A 20,687-nucleotide genomic window follows, 5' to 3' on the forward strand; every position below is an offset into this window, starting at 1 on the left:
CAGTGACATGAAACCTAGATTTATATAAGAATAACTGAACGGTAACATTTGGTTCACTGCTTGTGTTGCAGTGACAGCTGGGCTTCGCTTGTGCTTGCTGGAAATAACAGACACTTCCACGTGGTCATACCAAGTTCAACAACCAGCTCAAAAGCACAAGTAGTGATGCAAGCATCAGCTGTGCCAGGGAGAGAGTAACATAACTGAAAGCTACTTAATTCTGGTCATATTTCTGTAAGAGAAGGTGCAAGTTTGCAGCCTCTTCTCAGCTAGGTCACTACAAACACTGACAAGTTAAAAGAAATCTTGTTTTTCTGTGTGTTTGTATGTATTCTGACTTAGCCCTTCCATGCTTTTAAGGGAAGGAGAGGTGAAAGCCCATAGGGCTTCAAGTGATGTGGGGAGAATCTCACACTGATGAGTTTTCACCCACTGACCTGTACACTTAAACAGTATGTTGAAGTGGATAAATGTATCTGCTTTCTAAATCTCACTTCCAGCTAAAGAAAACCAAGTAGCAAACCATGATTTCTGTAACAAGGCTGTGAAACCTCAGTGGCATCATTGTGTCGGAGTCATACTAAATGTATGCTGGCAAGGCTGCTTCTAAGATAGCTCCTAAAATAGGTACTGAAGACATACCTTGCCCCTGTGCTCCCTGCAGGGCCAGCTGCAGGGGAGGAGAGCTGCTCGCGGCACCTCTCTGTTAGTTGAAGGAGATGGCTGTTAATGACCTAACAGCAGTCTCGCTTCTGATACCACTGTTGTGCTTTCCAAGCTGGTAGCTCCATGGAGATTGGAACCCAGCGCCAGGTGTTCTGGATTCACCTCTACTGCCGGAAGAGCCCACATTTAGTTAAGGATCAAGGTTAAATATGCCTGCAGTAGCGTATAGCTGGTAGAGTGTACCTTGAGCCTGTGCCAAGGTCAGTGCAGGGGGAAGGGACTGTCTGAGCTGCCTAAAAGCTGCTGCCAGTGCTTTTAGCCTTTACCCAGTGAGAGCTGACTGAACAGGCAAGACTCCGCTGCTGAGCTAAAGGCTGGTTTGCATTATCTGTACAGCATTATTTGGCTAAGCACCACTGAGCCTGGATTGAGGACATCACCTCTTTATACTGAACTGCTGCAAAATTTTTGTTTTCACTCGTTTCAAGTGGATCTCTGTCATTTTCCTGCTTATGATACGGAGCATGGACAAAAATACCATGGAGGCAAAGACAGGAGGAGAGGCGTCCTGATCCTCACTGGCTGAGAGTGCAGGTACCTGTTTCATTTTTACCAATTACCAGGAAATGAGCTGGGCTTCTTGCCCTTCCCCCGCTCCCTGCTTTGTGCCACAAGAGGGATCACCCAGACCTCACTTATCCTTATCACTTGTTCGTATGACTTCCTGCAGTTTCCCTCTAATTTCTCACTGTGTTAATGAGTGCTCACCAGGACCAAAAATACCACTGGTGTCATCAAATTCAGTCCTCCCACTACTATAGGTAACTACATGTAACAGGCACGTGGCCATTTAAGTACCCAGAAGGGCAGCCGTCTTGCTTTTTATAGGTGCAAGAAAGGAAATTAGAGACCCCAGCAGTCAGTCGCCGAAGAGTGCAGCTCCCGTGCCGGCCCGACCCGCAGCGGAGCGGAGCGGCAGATCCAGGCGCACAGGGGGTTTTTCCTGACTTTCCAGAGGCAGGGAAACGCCAGGGACGCGGAAGAGACCCGCCACGAGCCCGCTGCTCTCGCGGGAACCGCTGACGAGACCTGGGCGTTGCTAAAGCAACGGCGGGAGATTTAAACGAGCTGTAATCAGGCCCCAGCAGTCAGTCGCCCAGGAGTGCAGCTTCGGTGCCGGCCCAGCCCGCAGTGGAGCGGCAGATCCAGGCGCACAAGGGGTTTTTCCTGACTTTTCCAGGCTGCTCTCGCGGGAACCGCTGACGAGACCTGGGCGTTGCCAAAACAATGGCGCCCACCCCCCGACACCTATAAGAAGCAGCCTAGGGAGCGCTAGCGACCCGGAGCGCGGCGCGGCGGTTCGCGCAGGCAGGGCGAGCGGGTAGGGCCTAGTCAGTCCGCCTGCTCAAGAGGAGAGTCCGCTGGTGGTCATCCCTCTCTCACAGAGGGAGTTCAGCCATGGCGCCCACCAGGCAGAAAGCCCTAAGCTCTGTGCTTGCCAGGAGGCACGTGTCAACACAGACAGAGCTGCCGCAGAAACGTGCAGCCACCCAGATCTCAGGCTGCAGGGAGCGCCTGAGCTTGGCACTGGCAGGGGAAGGCAGTAGTGAGACTGGCTGCCTCAGGTGTGACCAGGTAGATGACCTGCCTAGCCTGGTGGCAGAACTACTTCTGTGAGGAAGTAGAGAGGTTAAGGAGCATCAGAGAGGCGGAGAGAGAGACAGACTGGTGGAGCCAAGCTCTGCCCTCCCTGAGGCAGAAACAGGGACACCTAACAGACCAAAGCCAAAGTGAAGGGGACCCTGTATCCTCCCCTTGCCAGGCAGAAGGCAGCAGCCTCAAAGAAGGCAGTGAATGGAAACAAGTCTATGCATGGCACGGCAGGCGGCGAACCTTCTCCTCCTCGCCCATCTCGCCATCCCACATACCCCTGTGCAATAGGTACGAGGCTCTGGCTGTGGAAGGCCACTCGAGCGAGGATATGGATGACAGTCAAGCTACTCCAGGGGTAGCACCTAGGCCCAAAAGGCCCGTGCCTCGGGTAGTGACCACCCCAACAAAGAAGAAAAGGAGAGTTATAGTCGTAGGGGACTCCCTCCTGAAGGGTACAGAGGGCCCGATATGCAGGGCAGACCCTCCTTTCAGAGAAGTCTGCTGCCTCCCTGGGGCCCGTGTCAAGGACATCGCTAGGAAACTCCCCAGCCTGGTACAGCCCTCTGACTATTACCCACTGCTGCTCCTCCATGTGAGTGGGGATGAAGCAGAGAGACACACCACGAAAGCGATCAAAAGGGACTTCAGGCTCTTAGGACAGTCACTGAAGTATTCGGGAGCACAGGTAATATTCTCCCCCCCCTCCTTCCAGTTAAGGGCAGCAATGGTGGGTGGAACGGGCGGATGCAGTCCATAAATGCATGGCTCCGCAGCTGGTGTCAACGCCACAACTTTGGGTTCTTTGACAATGGGGCAGCCTACACGGCACCGGGCCTGATGAACCCTGATGGGATTCATCTCTCTCAAAGGGGGAAGAGGATCTTTGCCCAGGAACTAGCTGGGCTTATCGACAGAGCTTTACACTAGGCTTGAAGGGGGAGGGGGATAACATCAGGCTTGCCAGCAACATGTTGTGGGATGATGTGCCCAGGTTGGAGGGACGGGACACTGGCGAGGGCCCTCAGCCTACTGCTCAGAGACGTGCTGGATGCGCTGCAGCATGCTTGAAGCCTAGAGGAGAACGGCCAGGGGCTCCGGGTGCAACAGGTACCAACAGGATAACACTGTGAAGATACATCAAAAGAATCCCAGCCACCCCAGCCAGTAAGTCAGCCTCATCGGGGGCACAACTGAAATGCCTCTATGTGAACACACGGAGCATGGGGAATAAACAAGAGGAGCTGGAGACGTGTGTGTGCCTGCAAGGCTATGACCTTATTGGCATTACAGAGACGTGGTGGGATAGCTCCTGTGACTGGAGTGTTGGGATGGAAGGGTACAGGCTCTTTAGGAAGGACAGGCAGGGCAGGCAAGGAGGGGGCGTCACCCTCTATGTCAGTGACCAGCTGGAGTGCATGGATCTCCACCTGGGGATGGATGAGGAGCCCACTGAGAGCCTGTGAGTCAGGATTAAAGGGAGTGCTGGGGCAGGGGACATCATAGTGGGGGTCTGCTACAGGCCACCTGACCAGGGAGACCGAGCAGATGAAGCCTCTATAGGCAGATAGGAGCAGCCTCACGCTCACAATCCCTGGTCCTTATGGGGGACTTCGACCACCCTGACATCTGCTGGAGGGACAACACAGCTGAGCGCAAGCAATCCAGGAAGTTCCTGGAATGTGTCGATGACAACTTTCTCTTCCAAGTGATAGAGGAGCCCTTGAGGAGAGGTGCCATGCTGGACCTTATTCTCACTAATAAGGAGGGCCTGGTAGGGGACGTCAAGCTCAAGGGCAGCCTTGGCTGCAGTGACCACGAAATGGTGGAATTCAGGATCCTCAGGTCAGTGAAGAGGGCATGCAGCAAGCTCACTACCCTGGACTTCAGCAGAGCAGACTTTGGCCTCTTTGGGGATCTGCTTGGTGGAATACCATGGGACAAAGCCCTGGAAGGAAGAGGAGCCCAAGACAGCTGGCTAATATTCAAGGGTCACCTCCTCCAAGCTCAGGAGCGATGCATCCCAGTGAAGAGGAAGTCAAGCAAAACCACCAAGAGGCCCCTGTGGATGAACAAGGAGCTCCTGGGCAAAGTCAAACAAAAAAAGGAAGCCTGCAGAGGGTGGAAGCAAGGGCAGGTAGCCTGGGAAGAATACAGAGAAACTGTCCGAGCAGCCAGGGCTCAGGTTAGGAAAGCCAAAGGCCTGATAGAGATTAGTCTGGCCAGGGATGTCAAGGACAACAAGAAAAGCTTCTATAGGTATGTTAGTGATAAAAGGAGGACAAGGGAAAATGTGGGTCCCCTCCGGAATGAAACGGGTGATCTGGTTACCCAGGATATGGAGAAGGCTGAGGTACTCAATGACTTCTTTGCCTCAGTCTTCACTGGCAAATGCTTGAGCCACAGTGCCCAGGTTGCAGAAGGCAGGGATGGGGAGAATGCAGAACCACCCACTGCAGGAGAAGATCAGGTTTGAGAATATCTAAGGAACCTGAAGGTGCACAAGTCCATGGGACCTGATGAGTTGCATCCGCAGGTCTTGAGGGAACTGGCGGATGAAGTGGCCAGGCCACTCACCATCATATCTGAGAAGTCCTGGCAGTCTGGTGAAGTTCCCGCTGAGTGGAAGAGGGGGAACATAACCCCCATTTTTAAGAAGGGTAAAAAGGAAGACCCAGGGAACTACTAGGCTGGTCAGTCTCATCTCCGTGCCTGGCAAGATTATGGAGCAGACCCTCCTGGAGACTATGCTTAGGCACACGGAAAATAAGGAGGTGATTGGTGACAGCCAACACAGCTTCACTAAGGGCAAATCATGCCTGACAAACTTGGTGGCCTTCTATGATGGGGTTACAGCGTTGGTGGACAAGGGAAGGGCAACTGACGTCGTCTACCTGGACTTGTGCGAGGCATTTGACACTGTCCCGCATGACATCCTTGTGTCTAAATTGGAGAGACATGGATTTGATGGATGGACCACTCGGTGGATAAGGAATTGGCTGGATGGTCGCGCTCAGAGAGTTGTGGTCAACGGCTCAATGTCCAAGTGGAGAACGGTGACGAGTGGCATTCCTCAGGGGTTGGTACTGGGACCGGCACTGTTTAACATCTTTGTCGGCGACATGGACAGTGGGATTGAGTGCGCCCTCAGCAAGTGTGCCAACGACACCAAGCTGTGTGGTGTGGTCGACACGCTGGACGGAAGGGATGCCATCCACAGGGACCTTGACAGGCTGGAGAGGTGGGCCCATGCAAACCGCATGAAGTTCAACAGGGCCAAGTGCAAGGTCCTGCGCGTGGGCCGGCGCAATCCCAAGCACAACTACAGGCTGGGCGAGGAATGGATTGCAAGCAGCCCCGAGGAGAAGGACTTGGGGGTATTGATTGATGAGAAGCTCAACATGAGCCGGCAGTATGTGCTTGCAGCCCAGAAAGCCAACCGTGTCCTGGGCTGCATCAAAAGAAGCGTGTGACCAGCAGGTCGAGGGAGGTGATCCTGCCCCTCTACTCCGCTCTGGTGAGACCCCACCTGGAGTACTGTGTCCAGCTCTGGGGGCCCCAGTGCAGGAGAGACATGGAGCTGTTGGAGCGAGTCCAGAGGAGGGCCACGAAGCTGACTGGAGGGCTGGAGCACCTCTCCTATGAGGACAGGCTGAGAGAGTTGGGGTTGTTCAGCCTGAAGAAAAGAAGGCTCCGGGGAGACCTAACTGTGTCTTACCAGTACCTGAAGGGGCCTGCTGGAGAGGGACTGTTTATGAGGGAGTGTAGTGACAGGACAAGGGGGAATGGGTTTAAGCTGAAGGAGGGTCGATTTAGATTAGATGTTAGAAAGAAATTCTTTACTGTGAGGGTGGTGAGGCACTGGGACAAGTTGCCCAGAGAGGTTGTGGAGGCCCCATCCCTGGAAGTGTTTAAGGCCAGGTTGGATGAGGCTTTGGGCAACAACGTGGTCTAGTGGAGGGTGTCCCTGCCCATGGCAGGGGGGGTTGGAACTAGATGGTCTTCGAGGTCCCTTCCAACCCAAACCATTCTATGATTCTATGAAATTAGCCCCAGGCTCTGATTTCTGCTAGTAGGCTTTATCCCAGAAAGTGAGAAAAGGCTAGAGGTGGTAAGCCTACATCCTTTTAGGAGAGGGAGTTCCTAAAAAAAGGTAAGTACAAGCGAGTTCCCAAGAAAGAAGGGATGTTTTCTCTAGCAAGACTGATGGTGATGATTGCCAGACCTGAGGGTGATGTTAAAGGAGTGGAGCACTTTATGGGAACAGGTGTGAAGAGCAGGAGAGATTTTGCAGCAGAAGAGCTGTTGTACTCAGGGACTTGGAAGGTCTGAGGCATGGCCATGTGACTTTGCATGGTGAGTTTCTTATTCAAAAATGTCCGTAAAACACTTGCTTTGTACACCACGAAGTTTATCTTGTGCCATGAGGTCCTTTCCAATGCTTTACAACAAACTTGGAGCTTGTAGGAAAAGGCCAAGGAGCCAAAGCATAATGTGCCACAGACAGAGGGACTAAAAGCAGAGCAAAGGGCACCAACAAGTCTCCAGGTTTCTGCTGTGGCAAGGAATTAATTAAATTCACAGCCAGTTTGCACCCCTTTGTTCTCATGCCAGCATTGTTTAGCTGCTTGCACAAGACGGTCTGTCCATTCTCTCTGTAGCCTTTCTCTGCATCTTCTCCAGAACTGTTTTCTTCTCGAGTGTGAGAGCCCGAATCATATACTGTATTCTGAGGGAAACACCAGAGTTTTGTGCAGCTGCATCAGTGCTTCCCTACCTCTAGTAGCGAAATAGTGTCTTACCTAAGGCATGTTATCCTTTTCTGTGAGTAGCTGAAGATTAATTTATTGCTTATTTCAATTGTCTTTTTTGTCGTAGCTCATTTAACTTTTGACAAATCTGGCCTTAATCCTATACATCTCTATCTTTATATCGTAGCTGTCTTTGCTGGCCAGGATTGTTTGCTATTTGTGATTCCTAGGAACCTCCTTATAGTGGCTTGTGGGTTTTGTGTTTTTTGTGTTGGTTTTTTTTTTTCCACTTATTCAGGCCTAAAGTGCTTCCCAAGATTTTTCTCTTGCTTGGAATATATACATGGGATAGGGGGGTTTTTTTTATACCTTTGGTCTAGATACATTCCAGTCTCCTTCCACATTCAAGTCTTTCAGCTCTTCAGTCCAAGTAAATTTACTAATGAGTTTCCTTAATTTGACAGAAGTTGAAAAATATAATTGCCAACCTGCTTCTGTTTGTTATTCTGATCAATGTAAATGGAAACATTTGCTGAGTGCTCAGCCCAGTGCTGTTTTCTATGACCAGCTTTTTTTGAGTGTCTTCATTCCTTACTACTTTGGGGTTGTCTCTCTTTGTCTCAGTGACAACTGAGAAGAAATCCGGTGGCTATTGTACACATGGCTAGGTGGGCCCAAGTTTATTATTAGAAGTATTTGTTTCCCAAACAGTATCTGGGAAGTTAAAGTTGACCATGGCATAATTCCCAGTAGTGTTTCTATAATAACATTTCAGTGACAGACCTCTTCTTGCACCATTATATTTTAGCTGCAGACAAGAAAGGCCAGGTTTCAATGAGGTGTACAAATCAAAACCAACCACCCCCCAAAAAACAAAGGCTCTGAGCAGGTGGTCTGGGCTGCTGCAAGTGGAGCTTCCTGTTCATGTACAATAGGGAATTTTATGATTAATTAAATGATGATGAGTTGAATGACAGATGGCTTATTTTTTTTAATAAACTGCAAAGATAATTTGGTGTTTTCCACTTGTCTGGATGAAGTGGCTAAACAATGAAATAGAGGAAGTATTGTACTAAGATTACAGCTGTCTTGGATATTGGCGTATTGATCATATTCACATGGGTCAGATCTGGCTCCCATTTGGAACAGAAGCGAAGCAGTAAAAAGTCCGCTCCATGAGCTATTGCTCTCCTGAGTTCCGGCAACCAAGCCAGCCTTTTCTGCTGTAGGGCTGGTCTGTTCAGCCCGGAGTGCCACGAAGGAAGGATTCCCTCTCCCACGCTGCCAGCACTATTTCCTGTGGGTACCTACTAGAGCCTTCTGATCTGTTGCAAGTGACTATTTGGCCCATAGCAATGGTCATTACCTGGCAGAAGTTGTAAGCAGATTATCAGTCATGGGAAGAAACGCATTTAAAATTTTCCCAGCTGTTGTACTTACATCCAAGATTTTGAGTGCAGCTTGAACTCTTAAATATAAGAAAGATGCAAAGATGATAGGCTGTGTAATGGGGAGCCAGAGGGAGAAATGAGGAGGTCTCTCTCTCTTTTTTTTTTTTTTTTTTTTTTTTTAAATAAATGGTACAGAGAAAGAAACTGGGCATTAAGCTGTGCTTAAAATGGCAAAGGCATCTCACATGCTGGCCTCTCCTTGGAAAGGGCATAGGGAGCAGTGAGTCCTGGCATGGTACCACAGGAATGACAGAGCTATCATGAAAGGACAGGTGTTTCATCTTCCAAAAGCAACTTATGTCAGTCAGCTGAGCACATGAGGCTGAGTGGGTAGGGACCCAGAGCCACAGGCTCAAGGACTTCTTGTTCTCTTTGAACTCAGAGCTTGTCTGCATTTGGCACCGGGGCTGTGACCTAGCAGCAGACTGCAAATAAGAGTCTCCCACCACCCTGCCACCCCTCGGCTGGTTACTCCCTCCTGTGTACCACTTCACCTCTCCCCTTGTCCCAGTGTTCCCCTGTGCCAGATGCCAGAGCCCGTCTCCTCTGTGAACAGCGGTCCACTGCGTGCCTGTGAGCTACGGGGTGTGAAGGTGACTGCCATGTCCCTGTCAGATGGGTGGAAGAGCTGATCTTGAGAGGTTTGTTTCCTGCCAGAGGAGGAAGCATCAGCTCTTGCCCTCTTTCCTTGAGGGAAGGGCTTCTTTCAGTGCTGTGAAGCTTCAGTTTGGGTTACCCTTCAGTGCATGTAGGCATGGAGTCATGCCAGTATATTGCAACCAGGAAGGATGGAGGGGACAAATGGGAAACTTGAGTTCCACATGACAGTATAGCTTAACAGAAATAAGGCAACAAGCGGAGGGGAGGAGTCTGTGGTTTAATGTTGTTCTTGACCTGGTGAAAACCACTAGATGCTCAGGATGCATTTTTTCATAATTTTGCAAACCCTTTCCCCTTCTCCTTCCTCTTGTTTTGCTAGCAGTACTCTTCAAGCGGGTGTGTTTTGACTTATTTTTTCCCCTGCACAGGCCTAGTGAGCACAAAGATGTTTAGTGCCTATTGGATAATGTATTTCATTATGGGTATTCAGATGCTCTTATGTATAGATACGTGTCTTGAGGGCTTAATTTTGGTTGGCAAATGGTGCTTCCTAATGTGCTCACCACTTCAGATTGCATTGGATTGGCTGGCAAGGAGGCTGTCTCAGCCTACCTGGATTACCTCCATGACATTTCTTGCCATCATATGTTTTGTTTGCTCACATACTCTCTCCCAGAATGCAGTACAGGAGCACTGCACAGCCTGGGGCAGGAGGAAGCTCTCTGTGAACTTCCCAGAAACAGCAGTCCCTGGGGACCATGAGAGCTGACACAGACTAATGTAGCTCTTTGGTTGATCAGGTCTTGAAAAAGTGACCTCAGACTAGGTGGGGGTTGTGTGCTGTGAACTCATGACACATGCTGTGGGCTCTGATGAGATCTCCTACAGCAACTAACCAGATTCTTTAAAGCTCCTGGGACAGGCTTTAGCAAGTTGTCTCCTGGCAAAGAGTCTCTGGAAGAAATATCATGCAACCACAAATCGGTGACTAAACAAACTACTTGAGGACTGGTGCTTACTACAGCTTGACCCATCAGTGCAGTGGAGAGCAGTCCCCTAGCATCTGGGGCAAGGGGACTGAGGGAAACTCTGCAAAACAGAGTTGTGCTGAGACAGGTTTTGGAGCTCAGTAGCAGAGATTGGGGGATGTATGGGACTCAGGGCTGTTCTCATGGGGCAACATAAAGAAGATTAGGATCAGACTATGATGATGGGTAGTAAAGCTAGAAAATTAGTGGAGAAGGGATGTTGTGACAGCCTGTATTTCTACAAATGCATTCATCTCCTAAAGTAATGAAGGGGAACAGTTCTGTTGCATTTTAATTCTAGGACCAGAGGTGTGTGATAGACTGCATTGTGCATTGCATACACACAGCCTGATTAGTCCTCTTGCTTATTAGATTGCCAGGGAGGAAATCACTTTCATGATGCTGCAACTTTCCATTCTGTTTATTCCATGTTCTCCGCAGTTTTGCTTTTTCCATGTTCAAGAGTTTTTATTCCTTACATTTCCTGTAATCTTTATCTTTGTTTTTCTCTGGTTTTGCAAGCTGGGGGTAGAGTCTGGCTGCAACATTTTCTTAGTTTAGTAGTGACTCAGGAGGTACATAGTTTCTCCTGGAACTTAAATAAGACTCCATTTTATTTGGATATATTTTAATTAGTGCTTTGCATTTAAAGGTTTCTGTGGCTTGTATGTTTGGTTTGGGGAGAGGTTTGGGTCTCAGAAGAGTTGATTTTGAACTGAAATAGAAAAAAAAAAATCTGTTGACTTTTTGGTCACATGCATTGTTTTTGCTTGCAGGAGCATTAATTTGACTTCCTGCTAGTCATCCTTTTCCAAAGCATTTTGAAGGCTACTCATTGTTGTCAAATCATTGCTGATACTATTTGTGTGCAATAGAATATGTCCCAGAGAAGTGATTCCTTATACTTTCTGCCAAATAAATTCATTGGTGTTGCAGATTAGTTATGAACTTGCTTGTACAGATCGTTTTGAAAACAGCTAGGAGCTAAACTTTTTTTGCACCATATTCATTGTTCAAATTGTCATTTGAATCTTTGAATTTAGTTCAGCATATTTAGATGACAACAAGCACCAGCTTTCATTCTGTTGCTGGTCTTGGATAGTTACAGTTTCCAGAAGAAACTGAAGTGAAATTACATTATTACAAATGAGATTATTACATTATTTGACCAATGTAGTTAGAATTTGGGATTTTGCAGTCTATTCCAGATAGAGGTGTATTCAGGTATCTTAGATACAATTCCTTGTATATATTACACATACTGCCTTCAATGCAAGGGAATAAAACCGAGCAACAGGTCCTCTGTTCACACCACTACATCTCCTATGGACTTGGGCTGCAAATACTTAGCTCTTCCTAGAGTTAGATGCCTTGTGCAAGACTCCCAGAAAACTGACGAGCACATAACTTACAGCCAGCTGTGAAGTCAAATGACTACTTCTAAGTATCACCATGGGAACTTTGCACGTCTAACTAGCTTCAGAGGTGTGTCGGTAACTTGACTTAGCCTCTCTGAGCCAGTGGCTCAGTCCTGCGAACAGCATGTTCATGTTCTTTACTGCTATGTTTTTCAGCCTGCCCAAAGACCCATGCTAGACTGTTACCAATACCCAGGTTAGCTAGTGTGAAATTAGCTCACGCCCATGAACTCATGCACAAAAGATGCAGCTGCAGCACATGCATCCTGTCTGGAACAGAGGCAGGAATAGCATTCATTTCCTCAAGGTTTCCTATGCTCCTCTGCAGTGAATAGTCCCAGCATCTTGTTCTGCAAAATTCTGGCACGTCCTGAGAGTAAGTCCATCCTGTATCCTAAACAAAGGCAAGATCTTGCAAAATAAAGCAGGGCCAGAACAAAATAATACTGGGCTACATAATTAAGACTGTCATGAAATGTACGAGCAAAGGGACTGAAGTCACATAACCCATCTTCCGTTATTTCCTAATTTCTGACACCTTCGTTTTGCAACCTTCATGATTTTTTAAATTGGTTTTATGCCTATGATACTTAGGTGAATTGAAGGGTAAGGACAGAACAGAAGAGAGCTAATAGGAAAAAGATATTGCAAAGTTAAATAAACTAATTTTAGAAGGCAGATAATTTAGCAATATACTTTGATGCAGCTTGGTTTTGAAAAGCCTGGGATGTGAAGGGCGAAGACATAAGGAAGCTCTTGGGAGAAGGGGCAAAAGTACGAAGGTATTTTCAGCTCAAGGCAAGACAAATTACAGAGGACTGAAGTTTGGTTCCCAGCCCAGAACACATGGAAAGCCAGAGTGGGATAGTCCCTTAAGAACAGACAAAATTTCCCTGCTTTTAATCTGTTATTTTTATTACATGTACATATAGGCTGTATAAAACTGCTGCTGAGAATGGGCCTTTTTTTTTTATCTCCTTTATCACTGGCAGAATTCTTTATTAATTAAATAATAAGTAAAACCACTCCCCTGACATAGCTGCTGTGGCTTGCAGCTTGCTTGGCTTCCCCCTACCCCGCCAGGTGACAAGCAGTTTGTTAATTAGCTGTTAATTCCTGGAGCCTGAGGAGGCGCTGGCGGGGTGGCTCGCTGTTTCCCCCAGCACCCCGCTCTGCGGGTCTCCCACCCCCCGGCATGTCGGGGCGGGCGCGGAAGGGGGAAGGGTCCGGCCCTCAGCGAACCGCCGGCCCGGGGGGGAGGAGGAGCAGCAGTAGTGGCTGTGGCTCCAGCTGGAAGTCAGTCAAAGATACGCTGGGTGAGAGACGGAGCAGCGTTTTAGCTTTCTTCACGTGAGTCTCCTTCTCCTGGAGGGCTTTGGTATAAATCAAGAAGGAATTTCGGCACACTTGAGCCAAATCTCTCTGCGTAAACATACAGCGTGCTTCCTTTTACGTTTGTCTCTTGCAGACGGGGCTCGGCTGAAAGAAGCCCTCCTCTTCATTCTTATTGTTAAACACCACCGCGCGGGAATAAGGCTTGGAGCTACCGAGAGGCTGCCAACGACAGCCCGGACGGCCCTGATATGAAGTGACGAGTTCTGCCCTCGTTTCGGGTGATTTAAAGATAAAATTTCTGTGCTGTTGACAACCGGTAAGTGAATAGTCCTGCTGCATAAAGCGTGGTTAGCGCTGTAAACTGTTGCATAGGCTGAGAGGATCTTGTGGGTCGTGCCTGAACCCGCAGGACTGGGTACGCTGAAAGCGCTTGTTCCTCAGTTTGCCGGCGTTGCTGCCGTGAGACACCTTCTCACCGCGCTCCTGCGTTATTTCAGACGGGAAGGCTTCTAGCTAGCCTCACGTAGAGTCTATGCGTGCTTCCAATTTTAAAACCTCTTTCAGGTAAGTACTGATGGCAGCAGCTGCACCAATATTGCTATTCAGTGTAAATTACTACATATTCAAAGGCAGAGCTGGCTATTCTGATACATCAGCATGTTTCTCGGTGAAAGCATTCAAGGAATTAATTTAATTTCCAGAGGGATGAAGCCTGTCTCTACAAGCCTCCTTTGAAGAGAACACAATTTTAATCGACTTGAGAGCTGGTGAGATGAGATGTCCCAGACCTTTCCCAGAGGTTCCTGGGAACTTCCTGGTAAAAATTAACATTGCGGCGTAGCGGGGACCCGGTTACCGGTGGGGGATGAGTCTGACAGAAGCTGAAGCGCCGCCGCCGCCCGGCTTGCCGGCGGCGTCTGGATGCGCTCGATACCGCACAGAGGCGGCCGGTGCTGGGAACCGCCTGCGCCCGGGGGGGAGAGGCCGGGCTGGAGCCCTGCCTGGGGCCGCATGCGGGGCCGGCTCTCGCCCCCGGCCGGAGAAGGGCCCCCCGGGGGGGCGCTCCCCAGCGGGCGGAGGGGGCAGCCGAGGGGGAGCGGTGCCTCTCTCCGGCCGCCGCCGGGGAGCGCGGGAGGAAGCGTCCCCGCCGCGCTGCGAGGGGGTCCGGCGGCGTGCCGGACGCCGCCGCCTAGCCAGGTAGGTGGGCTGGGGGGTGGTGAGGGAAGGAGCCGTCTCCGTTCCCCCGGCGGCCCCTGCCGGCCGCCGGACGGGTGAGCCGCTCGCCTCTCCCCGGCCTCCCGGAGCAACCCCGCTCCTAGACTGGGGCGGCAGGCGGAGCCGGCCCCGGGCCGCATGCCGCCGCCCCGCAGCCGCCTCGGGACCCCTGCGGGCGGTGAGTCGCGGTGGGCGGGCACGGCTGCAGGCGGCGAGCCCTGCCGAGGCGGGAGGGGGGAGGATAAGGAGCGGCGGGGCTCCGGGGCCGGGCAAGGCAGAGGAGAAAGCGGGCTCATGCGGGCAGGACAGCCCCGCGCAGGGGGAGCCTCCCGGCAGAGCTTGCGGCGGCCGTCAGCGGTCCGTAAGTAAAATTTGAGGGCAGATTCATGGCTGCTTCTGGGCTGTTGGGGTCTGGTAATCCCACCGTGTTGCCATGGCTGCCGGTCAGGCAGGTTCCGATAAAGGATCGCTTTTAGCGGGGTACCGAAAGGGAGGGACTGCCCCTTGGAAATGCCGAAGGCCGAGGGGAAGGAACAATGGATCTGTGGGTAGACTCTGCGTTAAGCTATGCAAATCCATTACTTGTAGTTTTGGGAAGAGACAAATCCTGGAAGTTTTACGTTCTCTGCGTTTTTTAAAGTGTTTGGATTATTGTTAGGCAGTGGGGGTGGTGTTTCTATTTTAGTTCTTGCAAGCTGTGAGATCAGTTCTGCTGTCCTTTTTCAAATTAAAATTTCCAGTGAGATGAACAGTTGATCTATTGGGCTTTGTGGCTGTTGTGCTTCTCTTACCCAACTGAAACTTTCTGTCCAGGTTTCTTCGGTTTTTATCTCTCTTTTCTTCGCTCACTTTGTGCTGAGCTATTCTTACATACAATGTGGTTGCAAAACTATTTAGAAAGGACAAACTTTGCAATGGGATGAGATTACTTGTTTTAACCTGGTTATTCTATTGCAGCTGAACTGTGTTAAGGTGTTGTACATAAAAAATATGTAACTTCTGTTGTGGAGACTGCCATGCTACTATACTGGTCACTCCTAAACTTAAAAAACTAAATTCAGGAAGGGCTTAATGGAAAAGGAAATTTGTATGGAGTGAGGCTTCCTTTCCATCCATTTCTGACTAGGAAATGCTCCTATCTCATTAGGTCACAGAAGTGATATTTCTAAAACTAAAATAACTTTCCTTCTATATCTAAGATTGCACCAGCTGTATCCTTGTTTTTCTTCCCACCTACATGAAATAAATCTACGGATCTTTCGAGCTTGATGTGGTGCCTGCTTCTTCAGCATGTCTATCTCTGCTGAACTGGAGTCAATTAAATTACTCTTTGAGCTTACAGCTGTTTATTAAAGCAGCAGTATTAAAGTTGGGTAAGTCCCATGGTCTCTCTGAGGGCCGCCTTGGCTGTAGGAGACCTCTCCTGCTTGTGGGATGTATCGGTCATCCCAAGAGACTCATGAGATTCCCAGTGTCCAAATACTCCCCTGTTCAAAAGCAGGAGGAAAGTTTCTCTGTGGAAGCAATTGCCTGACAGGGAAGTGCCCATGGGAGCAGCTGCAGAATGTGTAGGCAGGACAGCAAAACCTGAAAGCTGGCAGGAAAATCACAAGTGCCTGAGTCCTTAGTCGTAAAGAAGCAGGGAAATAGATGAGTTATGGTGTTTTGGCTAGACGAGGTGATTGGTGAGACATTATTTTGATAGGTACTCTGTGCACTGCTAAATAATGGCTTTAGCAATAATGCAGGGGAGTTGCCTCACTGAGGAGGGAAATAGTGGCAAGTGCCTGAGGTGCTTCTTCAATACCTTCTCAGATCTTTGAAAGCTTACAGAGACAGTTTTAGAGGATTTTGGATGATTGCTTTCTTCCTTGTGTGATCATTTTTGGATAGAAGGTAGCAGGGAGTGAATAGTCTTTCTTATGATAGCTTCTTTGTGCCATTAATGCTTTTATCCTGGTCTTGTTTTCATTGTTATTTTCTGGGCACACCATGATTACTGCCTTTCAGTAAAGGTTCGATCCGTCCTCCCAAGACAGGCTTGGGACAGTTCTCATAAAGCTGCTTTGGATGATTCGTGGCTTTCCGCATCTTGCGTGCTACTTCGTATGCTGCTGGAGGAGTTGGTTCAAGTGTTTTGGCCTGGGAGAGGAGGCAATCGGATGGGTCATTTGAAGATATAACTTGAAGATCACTGTGAGCCTCTGTGAGGCAGTCCACACTACTGACTCAAAGGGGCTTGTAAGGAAAAGCTCTTTATTTTTTTTTTCCTCCACAGTACAGCTTGAACTGTAGCACAGGATCTTGGTTTGTTTGTCTTTGTACCTTAATCTTAAGGTACAATTTTACTCATAGGCATGAAAGGTTGTTTTTACTGTGTGTGTGCGCTGTAAGATACTCCGCTGTGGCTCCCCACTTAAGTGCGTTTTAGGAATGAGCTCTAGATTACTTGAAATACCTCTCTTTACAGACATCTTTCCTTACAGATGCTTACACAGTTGAAATGTGCACTGTGCATTTAAGAGGAGTCTAATTTATCAAGCTTATGATAACTCCTTTGTCATTCATTTGAATTATTCATCAATTTCTCTAGCCTTATAGAGAAGCTAGTAAATATTATTGGGAAATTAATTTATGGCATAACAGTGTACAGAGTGTTTTCTTTTTCAGAGTTTCTATTTTCTACCATTTACTCAAAAGACCAAGAGTTTTGTAGCAGAATAAAAAACCCCTGAACTTTCCCATTAATTCAGTTTCTACTTCTACTTTTGCTATGTTGCATATGACTACTTCTGTAGCTATTCATAGTCTTCATGGGAAATTAAAATAAACCTTCTTTATTTTATTTGGTGTGTGAACTTCTTGAAGTGTCAAATCTTTCCTTTATCCTTCTGCTACAGAAGAACCTAAGCCCTCAACTTTTCTTGATGTGCATTTAGGTTGTGAGGAAAACATGATGTGCAAGCTGTTGGTTCCTTTACAAGTCACCTTTCAGTAGCGTGTGGAAATCAATCTGCTCTCACTTTGCAGTTCAGTATTTTAATCACTGATATCAGTAGCTGCTATTTGTACAGAAAGCTTGAAAATCAGTGTTAGCTAGTGAGTGCTATGAAGCAAAAATTCGGAACATGTGGCTTGCATGTGGTATCACTACCTTTTGAAAAATGCATTGAACAAATGCAGGTGCAGAATGTGGTAAAATACATTGCGGTAGTGCTTCTTGCTATGTTCTGTGCCTATCGTCTTAAAATATCATGTCATTTTAAAGTTCATTTTGTACAGGTGTGGTGGCTCTTCATGGGTCATTCTTTGGTCTTTAAGCCAAAAGTGAAGTCTTGATATCTCGAGAGGAAGAGCCTTTACAGCACTGCAATAGAGTGAGCAAATTTTAAATGTTCCCTGGATAATACTCAAAGTTTGCCTGGCACTATTCTGCGTTGCCTCTGCTTCCAGCCCTGGCAATAGCAGTGAAGCTGGGGTATATTGTGCTACAGCTACTCTTTACATTCCAGCATCCGTGGGGAGCCAGGAGGAGCAAGGCAAGAACTTGAATAGCCCCCACTTGCCTTGGCTGGAAGGGGAAGGCTGGAAAACTTGGAGCCACAAAGCTGATCCTCCCTCCTATTAGGAGGGCAGGAATGGATTAATGAAGGAACTGATTTTAAGAGCAGACAGGAGTGAAATGAAGTTCAGACTTAATCATTGAAGCTGCTCTTAACATCTGTTGATTTACAGTGCAAGTTTCTATTCCTCTAGCAAGAATATTGCTTTCTTTTGGGCCACTAGCCAGTAGGAAACTTTATTTGTGATGTGGGTGGCTAGCAGTCTTAGGTTTCCACAGGCTCTTCAACTCACTTTTAAAAGAACAGTTTCTAGCCCTTGTGAGTACAGGTTGGAAACACTAAAATAAGGATCAGCTGCTGCAGAGCTCAGAAAAGCTCTTTGTTAGACTGGATCTGCAGACTGACACTTTTGCAATGGTAACTGGCCGCTGCTTTCTTTCGTTATGCTTTTCAGAGTCCTGTGGCCAGCAGTGAAATGAGATTGGTGTGAGGGGCAAGTCATTGGCTTACCCAGAGCCTTAGCAGAGGTATGCAGTGGAAATATGCATATGTAATGGCTGTTTAATAGTCAGTACAAAATGTATGTGTATAAAATACAAACATCGCATGTGGGATGGGGGAGGAGTTGTCCCTTTCCCAGGGTAAGAAAGGAATTGAAGTTGTGTTTTTGCCATTATCTTTTTTTGCTTTTTCACAATGTAATTGTTGGTTTACATAGCTCCCTCCTGGGCAGCTAATTTCTCCAGGTGTGTTGTGCTGACACAGGTTTTTGGCTATATGAAGTGGGGGAAATGATCTGTTTAGGGAAAGGAGCATACAAGCACCCTAACACAGCACAAGTGACAGTGAGGGGGAAGGAACGTGTGAGTTTTCCTCCCTGCAATGAAGAGAGAGAAAGATGCTTGTTGCTTAAAAGCTGTTGTTGCTGAATGAAATCACGACCTTATTCATCTTTTGGCAGTCAAAATAGATATTTCCTCTTTCTTTGAAGTTCTTGAACCTGCCTGTCTACATCCTCCACCAGTGTCACATCTGAGCACCCTGGAAATATTATCATCTCTATCTTCGCAGCGGAAACATTATCATCTCGATCTTCGCAGTGCTTCAGGTAGTCTGAAGTCAGCGTGTGGGATTTAGACCAGGAGGAGGGTTAATGGTGGAGATAGAAGATACCCTGTAGGGTTTGTCTGAACATAACATTTGCACAAGATTAAATGGAGCCACAATATTAAATCCACTTGATGAAGTGCCAGAGCAAGTTAGGATTTGTCCATATTGGTGAATGTGCACAAGGCTTGCTAGCATGTGGTAGCTAGTCTTGATTGTGCCCCTTGTGTAGGCAAGTTACTGCCTTCTCATTTGGTTAGCTGGGAAAAGCCTGGTTTTTTGCTGGAAACAGTTAAGGGTAAGCTACAGCTAGCTCTGCTTGCCCAAATGTTTTGCAATATTTAAGGAGACAGTGACTGTTACTTGCCTCAGCTGAGAATCTGGAAGGCTATATAAGCCTATCATTCCCCTACCCCATTTTTTTTAGCCACCCGTGGCAGTTTTAATTCCCCATTCTCAAAAAGTCAAGGGCCCCAGGACTCTGTAGTGAAGCACCTTGTGGTTCAGCAGCTCTGATGTAGCAGTACTGCTTCAATCTTCTTTGGTGGGTTTCCTGTCCTTTTTATGCCCTGGTTCCTAAGTGTAGACATTGGCAGGTTCATAAAAGGATGCGAAAAGGAGTAGGCAGGAATGTTATCCTGCAACTCCCATACTAAACAATTGTAGGTGCTGCAAGGGGAATGTGTGAACGAGGGGAATGAACCACAAAGTGTCCACAATGTGCTGTCCTTAAACAGCATCTCCCTCTGTCACTGTTGGAGTCAGACTAGTGGGCTAGACAGACATTGGTCTGACGTAGCAGAGCGTTTCTCGTGCCTGTGTCGCTCACCTTGTGCAGTGGAGCGCAGGCCAGCTGTGTAAACTGGGTTTTGAGTAGCCAGATGGTTAAAATACTGGTCAGTGTAAATACTGTTTGTACAGTTTCTCAAGATTGACTGTTTTTTCTTACAAAACATGTTAAGGAAATACCGTTACTTCATTTTCATTGGAGAACTTGAATGGAAATGGCTATTTTTATTCCTTCTTTCTTCTGTGCTAATGGCATGCCATGATTTGTTTTCAACTTGGGACATTGGTTCTTAGATGGCTTAGCCTCAAACCTTAGGTTTTGTATTAGTCTAAAGGTTTCTAATCTAAATTGAGAATGTTGTTCAGAGCTTTTTGGAAAGAATGGTGAAGTGAAATAGAATGTGCATCTCATTCTTCGGATTTCACAGAATATTTCCTATCATAAATGCTGGCGGATGTCAAAGTGATTTTTTTTGAAGCTAGGTGACTGGAATCAGCTAACACTGATTAGGTAATCACTATTAGGTGATTGAAAAGGATATTTAAAATGTTTAACTTCAGGCAACTGTTTTGGGAAAGTTGGATGCTTATATGTTTGTGCAATGTTTTTCAAAATTGTAGCACTTTTTTAATGGCCAGAGGCTCTTATAATCTCTCTGCCACACAATTCTGTGAGAAGCAGATATCATTAAACCAAGTTTCTGATGTCTTTCTGTGTGTAGACTTTCTGATCTTTAATGAAAGATGAGCTTGCAGGGTTTCTTTGTTCCACCCAGCTGCCTGTTTATTTTTGCAAAAATTTTGGAGGTCTCAAACGCATTGAGTTCCTAATCTCCTGTCAAATTTGACTGTAATTAGTCAAAGGGGTTCAAAAGTTCTATAGGGAAGGAAAGAAAGGGCATGCACACATGCATACAGGGTATGATTGCATAAATCTCATTTCATGCTAAGAACACATGTGATGGAACAAAAAGCCTTTTACTGTGCTGCATTTCATGCTCTAATGGAGTTCTGCATCGTCTGGGGCATGAATAGCAGCAATCTGATAGGACATGGTGATGCTGGAGGCTGAGCTGGATTTGGTGTCGTCAGGGTAGCAAGGAAAAGACGTCAG

The 20,687-nt window shown here is 47.6% G+C and overlaps 1 protein-coding gene across 17 annotated transcripts in view; it reads left to right on the forward strand.

Moving 5' to 3' along the window:
- The first annotated feature begins 1,172 nt into the window (after nucleotides 1–1,172).
- ST3GAL6 (ST3 beta-galactoside alpha-2,3-sialyltransferase 6) overlaps nucleotides 1,173–20,687 on the forward strand; it is a 61,684-nt gene continuing 42,169 nt past the window's right edge. For 2 of the 17 annotated variants that reach the window (XM_054823209.1, XM_054823284.1), the window contains exon 1: nucleotides 14,274–14,292. The gene's annotated coding sequence lies outside the window, so the exon portion shown is untranslated. Of the gene's footprint in view, nucleotides 1,261–12,774; nucleotides 12,915–13,032; nucleotides 13,216–13,312; nucleotides 13,464–13,600; nucleotides 13,717–13,836; nucleotides 14,097–14,273; nucleotides 14,293–14,355; nucleotides 14,476–18,131; nucleotides 18,205–18,668; nucleotides 18,786–20,687 lie in introns of those variants that run through there. The other 15 variants (XM_054823201.1, XM_054823275.1, XM_054823158.1 and 12 more) reach the window with 14 other exon arrangements.

The sequence above is a fragment of the Grus americana genome, chromosome 1, assembly GCF_028858705.1.
Source record: "Grus americana isolate bGruAme1 chromosome 1, bGruAme1.mat, whole genome shotgun sequence".
Classification (NCBI taxonomy): Eukaryota; Metazoa; Chordata; class Aves; order Gruiformes; family Gruidae; genus Grus; species Grus americana.